Source organism: Pelodiscus sinensis, chromosome 25, assembly GCF_049634645.1.
Source record: "Pelodiscus sinensis isolate JC-2024 chromosome 25, ASM4963464v1, whole genome shotgun sequence".
NCBI classification, from domain to species: domain Eukaryota; kingdom Metazoa; phylum Chordata; order Testudines; family Trionychidae; genus Pelodiscus; species Pelodiscus sinensis.
This window is the reverse complement of record NC_134735.1, coordinates 11445857-11459436: the sequence shown is the minus strand read 5'-3', so window position 1 is coordinate 11459436 and position 13580 is coordinate 11445857.

Sequence of the window (13580 nt, the reverse complement as noted above, 5' to 3'; positions counted from 1 at the left end):
GGAACAGTCTAGCTCTGCAGTAAAAGAATGATGCATAAAAGCAACATTTTTTCTGCAAACTACAGATGACTGACTGTGAATTTCAATGGCCAACTCAACGCAGGATAAAAGATGATCAGATTAGCAAGTTGTTGCTTTCTAGAAGCATGCTGCTGAGCAGCAATGGAGAGACCCAGATTTAACTCTCAAGGGAGCAGGGGAAAAGCTGCATCCAAAGCAAGGCAACAGCAGTGAAACAGTCCAAATGAAAGCCAGAGATTTCAAAGATGGAAACAGGTGTAAATAAGGAGAGACTGGGAGGTGACACTAGAGCTGCTTCCAGCAATCAGGCAGCTGATGCAAGCCAAGAGCAGAATACACAGAGAGAAGACTCGCAAGCAATGCAAATCAGCCTGACTAATTTTACCTTTGAACATCCAGGAGGCAATGAATCACTGGCCAGTCAGCTGCTATGGGGAACGAAAGAGGCAGATACACAGTTCGAATAGCCCAACAGGGGTCAGGATTAAGGATATGCCAATGAGAGCGACTGATTTATGAACACGGCATAACCGGGATAGAAGGAATTCTTCTCAAACGAATGGCTGAGCAGAGTGAGACTGACCTGTGAGTTGCACCTCTGTACGTCTTTCCAAATCCATGATGCTTTTGGTTGAACATCTGAGTGTGTCAGCTTGGAAAAACATAGTTACGAATCCTCTTACATCCCACTTTTTACTTCTCTAGCTCATGATTTAATCATAGATATTTACTTGTTTTAAAATCCATGATAATTTGTGTCCTGTCCACTACCTCTACATTCATGAGATGACTAGGCAATGCTGTACTCAGTCAAGACTTATTTTGCGGTTAAACCCATTTGATGGCATCTAATTATATTGGTATTGGAGAGTGGTGCAGCCCTACAGTGGGGGTGGAAGAGAAAGGTCTACCACAGTAGTTCTCACCTAGGGTTATGTGTACCCTTAAAGGAGTGCAGAGGTCTTCTCAGGGGTACATCTGCCCATCTAGATATTTGCCTAATTTTATTACAGGCTACGTAAAATGCACTAGTAAAGTCAGTACAAACTAAAATTTCATATCGACAATGACTTTGTTTGTACTGCTCTGTATACTATACGTGGAAAGGATACTTTATATTCCAATTGATTTATTTTTAATGATACGGTGAAAGTGAGCAATTTTTCAGTAATCGTATGCTGTGACACTTGTATTTTTGTGTGTGATTTTTTTCTGTAAGCAAGTGAGATGAAACTTAGGTGTTTGTATGAGAAATCAGACTCTTAAAAGGGGTACAGTAGTCTGGAAAGGTGGAGAGTCACTGGTCAACAACGCTCTTTTTTTAAGAACAAACCCTAAATCTTTTTATATGTGACTGTAAGAAAGTTGATTTACACTTGATTTTTAAGGCATTTTAGCTCCTATTTAACTTTCACAGCTCTTGCCCTCATCTCTTTGTGCTTACTTCCAATTGCTAGCAACCAAGGCATCCTCCTGACTTTATCTTCGTCTACACTGCAGAAGCATTTGTTAACATATGGTTGAAGTTTTTGGACTACAGAAAACCTATGATCTATGCAAAAGATCCCATTGCATGCAATATGAATGGGATTTACTGGCATCTTTTACGATTTGTCTGTAAAACCTTTTGTGGTATTTTAACTGCCATCTGGCTGCTTCATGAAGAACTATAGTACATTTTAAGTTTAAGTGCTGCTGTTAACCTGAATCTTTTTAGTCACATTAGAAAACAGAAAGTTATTTCTAGGGGTTAGCATTTGTGAATTTGTAAAAAATTTCTCAGAAACACAAACGTTTCAAAGCTGAATAATAAACCTAGATTTTGATGGGACCTGCAGGAGTTTAAGTAAGCTTTCTTCACAGGCTGTAGACTACTTACTAATGTGTGGTCTGTTTAAAATTTTATGCATAATTATGTACGTTGTAATCTACAATAAGCTTATCACAGGACTAATGTTCTCTATACATTGTTGCTTCTAGCTAAATGAAACCCAGAATGTCATTTAAACATTTGTACCTGTGCATCTGTTACTGTGTCTTACATTTGCTAAGAGCGGATACAATTCTGCATGCTCCAAGCTGGTCATTATAATCAAGATGAATTAGTGTCCAGAGGCATGTCATGTTTACACAAGTGTAGGTGTGTACAACAGGAGCAATGGTGGGATGGGTTTCCAGGTTGCCAGCAGGAGAAATGGCAGGCAGGTCCCAGTGGCTTCTCGAGTTTTAACCATTGTGTCATCTGAATCTGCTCTAAGATTAGATGTTGCAGGGTTTGGAGGAATTATGAATTCCCAATGAACATATGAATTCCCAATGTTGCTGTCACTGGTGGAACTCCAGTGTTTCCTAGGTCTAGCTGAGTTCTTGGATGGCCATCCAGGAGAGATTCAAATGCTGCCCAGCTGATTGGCAGAGCACCCACAGATCCCACAGCTGGTAACATGTATTTCTATTGGCGGTACACATCCACACATGCCTTGGTGCTCATAAAAAATTATTCTTCACATGGATGAAAAAAATAGAGGAAATCTTGCACTGAACCAGTTCAGTATAAGGGCTCAGCACCCAGGAAACCAACCCCCCAAAAGGGTCTAAAACCCCAAACCAATCCATCTTGCCCTTGTAAGAGTTTTACAGAGAAAACTCACAAAATCCCCACCCTTTTATCATCGAGAGATGCACAGTGGTTGTGCCGCTCTTCCCCCAGGTAACAATTATTTATGTTGGGCTTGATCATAAATAAAAGTATTTTTATTGGGTACAAAAAGTAGGATGCAAGTGAAAACAGTCAGATCAAAGTAAATTACTAAGCCAAGGTAAACAAAGTACACTAACTAATCCTAATGCACTAAGGACAGGTCTACACTAGGGACAAAGTTGAACCAAGGTACACAACTCCAGCTACATGAATGGCATAGCTGGAGTTGATGTACCTTGGCTAGACTTACTGCGGCATCCCCACTATGGGGAGTCAATGAGAGAAATCTCCCATTGACGTCCCTTACTTCTCGTGTCCTGGTGGCGTACTAGAGCCAACGAGAATGTGATCGGTGGTCAATTTAGTGGGTCCTTACTAGACCTGTTAAATTGACACCCAGGAGATCAATCTCTGCAGCATTGATCTCCCAGTAAATGGAGACATGGCCTAAGAAATGTGTGACATGCAAATTCTTACCCTAAATAATTGTTCTAAACATCTCTTTCAGCCTCTTTGCTTCAGCCCAATCCTTCCCCTGTTCAGTCTCAGATGTTTCCTAAAGGCATCGTAGGTAGGAAGTGGGAATCTTCTGGGCCAGTAGGATAGGGTGATGGGGAGCCCCGGAGGGCAGGAAGGTAGGTGTCAATGGCTTGATCAGCACACGGGGGGACAACCCCAAGGGGATTTGTGTGATCCAACCCATCACAATAGTCACTTGCCCTGTAGTCTGTTCTGCAGCGGAGAAGTGAACACTGACAGATCAAGCAGATTCGTGCTTTCCTGAGTTATTTTACATTTCATGTTTCCTTAATTGCTCTGAACTTCAACATCTGCACTACTGGTTTCAGTTCTGTGAACAGGATTGGTTTGTGTACCTTGGCTAGCTAGATAGTCCTAGCATGATTGCGTTAACTACATTTGTGGGCCTCCTGCCACACTACTTTGGGGCTCAGGGCAGAGGGCTGGGAGTGTTTGTGGGGTAATGAGGGGCTTGGTGCAGGAGTGGGGGGAGCTCAGGGTGAGAGGGTTCAGGTGGGGGGGGGGTGTACATAGAGGGGGAGTGCAGGGGGGCTGGAGCAGTCCCGGTCACAGTAGGTTACCTGGTCCCTGCCCTGTGCTGCTCTTGGTCAAAGGAGGCTGTGGTTGTGGGGGTGCTGCATGCTATTGGCAATGCATGAAGACACCCCCCTCCCGCCTCTCTCTTCCCCTTCCCCTGAGGGACAGGGACAGCATGTGGCTGCACTATATCCAGCCAGCACAGCAAGGAGCAGCAGGACAGGCTAGGAGCACCATGAAGAGTCTTTCTGGGCGTGCATGCACCTCCACCTCCAGCTCCCCCAGCCAGCTCCTTTCAGACAGCATTCATGTGCCTGCTGCTTAGTGTGGCATGGGTCCAGGCTGCAGGACCATGGTAGCCCCACTGGGAGCTGGCTGGAGCACAGCTGGGAGTGCGTGCCATGCCTTCACTTGCAGCAGAGCATCCCTAATGCTGACCCCTTTCTTACCGATGCAGGGCATCAGCTTACCTTCACCTCTGGGCTGACCACCATCTGCAGGAGCTGCTGCTGGCCGTTGGCTTGCTCCCTTATGAAATCCTGCAGGCTTTTCTGCTGCTCTACCAGCCAGGCAAGCAAAGCCTGATCTCCAGGTGCTGGGATGGTTGAAATCCTTGTGCAGCTCCTCTTGTTGTTTTACCAACCCATGCAGGGTCTCTTCTATTGCCCAGGCAGCCAAACTCTGGCACAGGATCAGGTCCCGGACCAGTCCCCACATGTAACAGGGCCACCTTGGTCCTGCCTCTATCTCACTCCAGACATTTTCCTGGTTCAATACCCTGAGCATTTTATTTATACTTGTATCCCACCACCTTCACAGCATGCTAAAACCTTTCCTAAGCCAGGGCAGGCTCGCTACCTGCCCCCCATTCCTTCTCCTGCTCATTTGTGGACTATTGGCTAATATAGGTTGGAACTCCCTGGTCCGGCACCCCAGGGACCTGACTGATCCTGGATGAGGGATTTTGTCAGACCAGGGGAGGTCATTTCTGGCCCTCCTGCTGCCGGCCTCACCCCTTGCCCTGTCCCCCACTGGGCTTCCTGGTTACCCCTGCAGCCCAACTGAACCGCTTCCCAGCTCTCAGACCCCCACAGACCATCTGAGCCACATGCAAGCCCGACTCGCATCTCCCCACCCCCACATCATGCCAGGCTCCCAGCTCCCACCCCCTGCAGTGCATCGGGGTTCTCTGATTCTAGAACATCCATGGTCCTTCTTGACCACACAGGTTGCCGGACCAGAGAGTTACGGCTTATAGAGGTGCCACCAGTAGCTTAATTGGCCTTTCTGCTCTGCCCACAGATTAGGCACAGGCTCCATAGTCTGCTTTGCCTGATTGGGGCTGCTGTGAGGAGCGCTGACTCAGGCCTTTGTACCTAGCACTTGGTCAGAAATGGGCTGTATGGAGGGAAAAAACGGAGACATACTCTCACAGCCTGAAGGAGCAGCTGTAAACATCAGTTGACCCTTAAAAATAAAAAGCTGGGGAAATTTAATCAGGTCAGGGGTATAGACTGAAAAGAGTGTTCTTGTGCTATGAGCAAAATCCTGCTACTTGATTCCGTTTTTATTCAATGATCTTAGACTTGCCTATTAATTTTCTTACTATCTAGGGGTATGTCTACACTACCCTCCTATTTCGAAATAGGAGGGTAATGTAGGCATACCGCAATTGCAAATGAAGCCCGGGATTTGAATTTCCCGGGCTTCATTTGCATAAGCCGGGCGCCGCCATTTTTAAATCCCGGCTGGTTCGAACCCCGTGCCGCGCGGCTACACGCGGCACGAACTAGGTAGTTCGAACTAGGCTTCCTAGTTCGAACTACTGTTACTCCTCGTGAAATGAGGAGTAACGGTAGTTTGAACTAGGAAGCCTAGTTCGAACTACCTAGTTCGTGCCGCGTGTAGCCGCGCGGCACGGGGTTCGAACCAGCCGGGATTTAAAAATGGCGGCGCCCGGCTTATGCAAATGAAGCCCGGGAAATTCAAATCCCGGGCTTCATTTGCAATTGCGGTATGCCTACATTACCCCGCTAGTTCGAACTAGCGGGGTAGTGTAGACATACCCTAGAAGTATGTCTAGACTACGCCTCTCTGTCAACAAAGGGACGTAGATTAGGCACATCGAAATTCCTAATGAAGCAGGGATTTAAATAGCCTGCACTTCATTGGCATAAACATGGCTGCCGCTTTTTTTCCTGAAACGGAGCTTTTTCTTTAAAAAACCAGCAGTCTAGATGCAGATCTGTCGAAAATAAACCCTTTGTCGACAGATGCTGTATTCCTCAAAAAATGAGGTTTACAGGATCTGTTTATTTTTGACAGATCCGCATCTAGAGTGCCGTTTTTTTTCCGAAAAACCTCCATTTTGAAAAAAAGCAGCAGCCATGTTTATGCTAATGAAGTGCAGATTATTTAAATCTGTTTCATTAGCAATTTCGATGTGCCTAATCTACATCCCTCTGTCGACAGAAGGGTGCAGTCTAGACGTAGCCTTGGAAACACAAATTCTCCCATTCCCCTTGGGTTTGTTCATGCAAGTCATAGAATCCTAGGGCTGGAAGAGACCTCAGGAGGTCGAGTCTTACACCCTGCCCAATGCATGACCAACCCCAACTAAATCATCCCAGTCAGGGTTTTGTCAAGCTGGGACTTCAAAATCTTGAGGAATGGAGATTCTACAATCCCCTAGGTAACCATTCCAGTGCTTCACCACCCTCCAAGTGAAATAGTTTTTCCTAATATCCAACCTACACCTCTTTCACTGCAACTTGAGACCATTGTTCCTTATTATGCCATCTGTCACTAATGTGAACAGCTTCTCTCCATCTTCTTTGTAACCATACTTCAGGAAGTTGAAGGCTGCTATCACCCCCCCCACCCCACTCTTCTTTTCTGCAGACTAATCAAGCCCAAATCCCTCAGTGTCTCCTCATAGGTCATGTGCTCCTTAATAATTTTCGATGCCCTCTGCTGGACCCTCTCCACTGCACCCACATTCTTTTTGTAATGGGGGCCCCAGAACTGGATGCAATACTCCAGATGTGACCTCACCAGTGCTGAATAAAGGGGAATAATCACTTCTCTAGAATTGCTGGCAATGCTCCTCCTAATGCACCCCTATATGCCATTAGCCTCCTTGGCTACAAGGGCACGCTGTTGATTCATATCAAGTCAAAGGAATGTGGTTAGGCACTCTGGGCTCGGCTAACAGTACCCAGTTTGCTTTGAGGAGAGCACAGAGGAGAGAAGCCTTTGGATTTATAAGGCTGTTATGACAGGAAGATGCTGCTGTTTTTACCCGACTGCATATTCCTCAAATATGGGCCCAAGGGATCCAGTATGTCGACTGCTCTCTTCCAGGTGCTCCCGCTGAGGCTGGGCTAGCACTCCCACGCTGCTCCTTCGCCTCCTGCTGCTTCTGCCTGGTGTTGGTTATTGTGGCACTGAGGCGACATCACCAGACAGAAGAACCATCTGTCAGTTGTTGAGAGAGAGCGAGCTAGCTTTGTATTCAGAAGCGCTGATTCAGCATGGGAAGTGCTAATAGCCAGATGGGAGTAGGCAGAAGACTTGCTGTGGGAGAAACGGTGGCCTGACAGAGTAGGAGGACTGAAAAAATAATCTAGTCTCCAAGGTGCCACGGGACTACTTGTTGTTTTGAGAAATAATCTAGAAAGGCAAAAGTGAAGAGGAGTAGAAAGGGAAAGTGAGAACTCTGGGAGAGCAGGGTCGCCAGGAGACCTGATCCAGGCAATGGATTAGTCTGAGACACCTGGGATTACAGCCACAAAGGGTTGTCCAAACCCACATGCTGCACTTCATCTGGAAATCAATTAACAGCCGTTGCAGATCAGAGCACCATGCAATCCTGCTTTGTACTTGCTACAGTTTCCAGGGGATGCAGCCCCCTGTGGAGCCTATTGCAGCAATCCAAGTTGAGGCACTCTAAGGTAACAAAGGCCTGGATCCCTGTGGTGAGGTCCATGCTTCGGTGAGGAAAGGATCCAACCTTTGTGTCAGGTGCAGGGGATTTGAAGCACATTGGGCAACAGCTATTTGGACATTCAGATGCTGATGGGAATGCAACAAGCCCACTAACCCGCTCTTGATTGTGTCTAACAAAACCCCTAACAAATTTACCGATGCTTCAGGTGTTAAAGCAGCTGGTGGCTAAACAATGTATAAAGAACATTAATAGCCAAGCTGAGTGTTTATATTGTAACTGGAAACCTGTTCTGATTTCTCAGAGGAAAAAAGTGGGGAATCACATTCTCCTGAGAGAAATATGCTGAATTCCCATTGCTCACTGGGAGTAGGATTGAAGGTTGGATGAGAAAATTTGAAGGCTTTTCCACCTGCTGCTCTCATTTACTAGCTTTGACCACATATTATCTTGGTCATGGTTAGGTTTCTCTTCCTAGAATTCTTGACTCTGAGAAACAATCAATCCCAGGTTTTATTTGTGGGTTATATTTCGGGATGACACTCTACTAAACTCCAGCTATCAGCATGTAGACCTCAACACACTGAAGTTTCAGGATGGCTTTAATCGTTTTTAAACTAATTTTCTTTCACTTACACAAGAATTATCAGAAGATTTGAAACTCCTTTTCAATGTGCAATTTTCTGCAGATATCCGGGCCTGGGAGTTTCTTAAGGAGCTTCAAATGCTTATCCTTCTAAAATCAAACGGAGTGACTCAATGAGCATTATTATCCCTAGAACATAACGGTTCCTATTTTATTACTATTAAGTCGGATTTAGCTTTATTTTATTAAGGCTATTTTTACAACCATGTTAGAGGTTAATGCATTTCCCACATAATCCACTGCCTTGCTTACTCAATGGTGAACTCATTAAAGCCACGTAATACATAGTGAAATTTTCTAGATGATAGTGATATATTCAATACCTGTGAAGAATGAAGGACTAAGAGGGTACGTCTACATAGCAGCATTATTTTGGAAAAACCGTTATTTTGAAATAACAAAGTGCGCATCTACATAGCAAGCAGTTATTCTGAAATAATTTCGAGATGGCAGAATTTTTACTCCGACTTCTGTGATCCTCATTTCATGAGTAAGGGACATAGAGGGCAGAGTGTTCTTCCTTCGACTTCCAACTGTGTAGACAGCGCCAAAAGCCAAATTAAACTATTTTGACTTGAGCTGTGCAATCGCTTAATTCGACTTTTGCCCTGCAGGGTAGACGTGCCCAGAGTGTCTGCCAATTGTAATTGACAAGAAGGTGAGTGTAATTCAGCCTATCCCAAGTAGCCTTTTCAGAGTCCTCGGAGGAAAGGGGATTAAAGTCTGGGCTACTCTGCTCCCTGGAGAACTCTGAAGGTGCCTTCGGAAAAGTGGCCCAGCTACCAAGTGAGAGGATGAGGGTTCTTTATGATCTACATTTGGTTGTGGCCCAAAACCCTAATGAGGATTGGAGCCCCATTGTGCGGTGCTACAAGCAAAGCAAGACAAGGCTCTAATTTGAAAACAGACACACATTAGTGTGGCAAATAATTGGTGCATCATCGCATGTTTGCTCTTTGGTTTTGCACAAACAGCTGGTGTCTGGAGGTGTCCCCAGTTAGTGCTGTGAGAGAGATGGCTGCTTCCATATCTGCCGTTTCCAACAATAATGAATCTGGCACAGAGATCTTTCACCTTGTCCCTCTCGGACTCTTTCATGAAATGGGATGATGCCCAGTTGCCAGAAGCTGGGATTGGACAACAGGGGATTATGATTTTCCACATGCATTACTTTGCGTTTATCAACATTAAAATTCATCTGCCATTTTGTTGCCCAGTCACCTAGTTTTGTGAGATCCTTTTGAAGTAATATAACTGTCCCTTTTAAAATTCCAGTAGGCAAAAAAAAAAAAAAAAGATAAAACCTCTGGTAGGATATATTGCCCTGCGTGGCTCTGGAAAACCTGAGCATGGTTGCTCTCTTATGAGGCCAGCATAAAATTGTTTGCAGATAGGTAGATGGTTTGAAAAAGGAACAGGCGTTGAATTAAAGAAATGCACGTGGAACAATTCCCGCCACACAGAGCGTGTGGTTTCAGTGAAAAGTGACATCCTTCTTCATTGAGGCTAGATATCCTTTCTGAACAGCTGGGCTTGTGAACAGTGTTTACGGAAGAACTGATGAAGGTACTGATGTTTCACCTTTAAGCCCATCCATTTCCATGGGGATTTGATTTGGAATCTTCTAATCAAGAGGACCGGGCCTGTGAAGGCAGGTTGAGGAAGGAGCCTAATAGCTTTCACTATCTAATCTGTATTTGTGCTGCTCTGTCTCTACTGCCCCCACTCAGTGCACATTTTTGGACATTCAGTCTGCTGGGAGTAGAGCTCCGCTGAATGTGTATGATGCCTGGGACCTGAGCTGAATGTAGACTAGAATCAGTCGCTGGATTGATTTTTGTGTTGTGAGCAAGACACGAGAAGTGATTCTTCCGCTCTACTGTGCACTGATTAGGCCTCAGTTGGGGTATTGTGTCCAGTCCTGGGTATCTTGCCTCCATAGGCTTCTGCTTAAAAAGCTCCCCAAAGTCAGATTCCCTGGCCTTGGGAGGTAGCTGCCACCACCAAGTGAACCAAAAACCCCTTTCTTTTTGAACCCAGGAAGAACGCACTTGAACTTCTTCCAGAGGGGATACCCCCAAGCTCTTTTTACCACCACAAAACTGGGAATAAAAAGAGAAAAACAAACTGCAGTCACTGATAGCTGACCTCTCAGTCTTAGGCAGGCATGCACAGACCTTCTGTTACCTTCCAGGACACAAGGATCCAAATATCTTAAAGGTGATTTTATTAACAAAACAAAAAGATATACTTGATAAAGCATACTTGGTTGCTAGGTGTAAAGAGCAACTGAGAAAAGAACAGATTAAAACACAGAAAATGGTATCTCTGGGCTATAGCTAAGATACAGTGTATGTGGGGGTGGGGGGGGGGGGTGGGGGGGGGAGAACACATGGACTTAGCACAGAGAAGTTTAACCAAACAACAAAACACAGAAAATAACCTGATCATAACTAACTAGACATATTCCTATCTACTTACAATCCGTGCTTCAAGGTCCAGTCTATTTCCATGCCCAGTATTCCTTGTAGGCATGGTAGTTCTGCCTGGTTTAATTAATCTTGTTCCCCCAGTTTCTAACTTAAAACTCCCTGCCTGCTGTTTTCTTTGAGGTACATCTTTCAATTCAGATTTCAATGCCTTCTCCCATTGGCTCTCCTGGCTCCCTGCCAACACCGTGTAGCTAAAGAGTTAAACTCAGGTAGTCACTGAATGCTGGCCAGCACTCCTCCTATCCATTAGAGATGCTTATGTCGTCGTCTCCTTAGCTGAACTGCTGAAAAAATTAGAGTGATGCCCTGAGATCCTACAGCTTGCTTTCCAACAGTTTTCTGTGGATGGTAGGTGGCTTTAGAATTGCTATTGAGAATCCACAGATTTTTTTTTAAGTAGAGAGTGATTGTCTGTGTGTCATCTCAGATCATTAATGGCTGACTCAGCTATTTGTAGAGCACCAGTTACTTGTTCTCTCTATGCATACAAAGTCTCTCTTCCGAAAAGTTTATAACAGAAGATGCAAGTTGCCCATAAATGAGACTGAAGAGTGTCAACTTTGTGGATGAAAATCATCCTGAAATTACTTGGAAGCATCTAAGAGTTTCTGGTGCTGAGCAAAGAGATGGGAAGGCAAGTTGTTTGTGTGAGAGAAATGGGCCCTTGCACTAGAGACACATTTGAACAAGTAGTGTGAAGACAGTGTATGGTGAGCTCCAGCAATTGCCAGGTTGATTAGGTCTGGGGCGCACACTGAAGGGCTACATCTAGACAGGCATGATTTTCCGCAAATGCTTTTAACAGAAAAGTTTTCCATTAAAAGCATTTGCGGAAAAGCGCGTCTAGATTGGCACGGATGCTTTTCTGCAAAAGCACTTTTTGCGGAAAAGCGTCCGTACCAATCTAGACGCGCTTTTGTGCAAAAAGCCCCGATCGCCATTTTCGCCATCGGGGCTTTTTTGCGCAAAACAAATCTGAGCTGTCTACACTGGCCCTTTTGCGCAAAAGCTTTTGCGAAAAAGGACTTTTGCCCAAACAGGAGCAGCATAGTATTTCCGCAAGAAGCACTGATTTCTTACATCAGATCGTCAGTGTTCTTGCGGAAATTCAAGCGGCCAGTGTAGACAGCTGGCAAGTTTTTCCACAAAAGCAGCTGCTTTTGCGGAAAAACTTGCCAGTCTAGACACAGCCAAGATGTTTTGCAAAGACTGATAGCATCATCTCTGGGTGACTGACAAGAGATCTTTTAGTGTCCTGATTTTGTATTTGTCAGTCCTGCGCTGCTTGACTTGCTTCATTTACTTTTATGGCAGTGCTTGTATTTTATTGAATTAAGTGATAATAACATTGTGGTGCTGTTTTATGAGGCAATAATCCAGTTCCTGAGTGTGAATCGGTGAGGCCAAAGACTCTGTAGTTAGTCTGGAGAAGGCAACTGGGTTATTGCTGAGTGAAACAGGGCTGTGGTCCTGTTAGTACTTTTTTACAACTGCTTAAAAAAGATTTTAGAATTTTTTTAAAAAAATGTAACCTAACTGAGAGAAACAGCTGAGTATTGACAGGGATAAGCAGGGAAGGGTTGCTGGGGAAGGATGGAGTGGCTGGAGGTTGTGGGGGAGGAGCTAGGGAAGGGATGGGGAGCAGTAGGGTCCCTGGCTGGGGAGGAAGCTCTGGGAATTACATAAGGGTAGGGATCTGTGAGGAGGAAATGGGGACCAGAATTCTGCTGGGCAAGGGCACTGGAAGCCCAGAGGTCTGTGTGGCAGGAAGCATAGGCTTAAATTGTCTTGTGTTACAGCTTGGAAAATGCTACTTTAAGTTGATCCTTTCTTGTTTGGGACCCTCAGGACCTGACTCGAGCCAACCCAGAGAATTTGCCAGACCGCGGGAAGTCAGTATTGGCTAGCAGCATTGCCAACACTTCCACTGCTTCCTAAGCTCTTAGAAGACATTTAGGGATAAATTGGAGCTTAATAGCAGCATAGAACAGTGAGAGCCAGGACTAGTGGCTGTGAACAAACTTTATGGGACTGCGGGGAAACTTGGCCACACCCGTGATAAGTGGACATCCAGCCAACTAAAATCCTGCTGGACCACGGATGTTGCCGGACTAGAGAGGTTCAACCTGTAACAAAATCTTTTCCGTACTGCTATTTTTGGCTCAGTTACTCAGTATCTCAGTCCATCCTTCCCAGTGCTTGAAGGTGCCGGGCATTCTATTTCTCACAATACAATGGACCTGGCATACGCTGCCTTCAGTCTTCAGCTTCTGTGATCCATCTGTGCTGTGCGGATGACCTCCGCTATCAGTATTTTGTGCAGCTTTGCACAGAATAAACAGCTCTCTTTGCAGTCTACCTCTGAAGAGTTGGGAGGGCTGTAACATTCTTAAATCTCTCCCTGGCTAGAAAATCCAGTGTGATGAAGATAAGTTTGTTGACCTGCAGCTGCTAGCTGGCCACCCAAGGAAACAGAATGCATTAATAATGGAGGAATGGGGAGTGATTATAAGCCACTTGGTTTAGTAATAATTAAATCTACTGGGCCTGGGTTCAGTTCTCACTCAGATTTTACATGCATGCCACTCTGTCTTCACTGGAATTACTCCAGATTTACTCTGGCATGAGAGCAGGCGCATGTCCATTTCAGTCCCAGAAGGTGTAGTTGGGAAGTCAAGTCAGTTGTGCGAGTTCTCTGGGTAGTTCCCGTGCAAATGA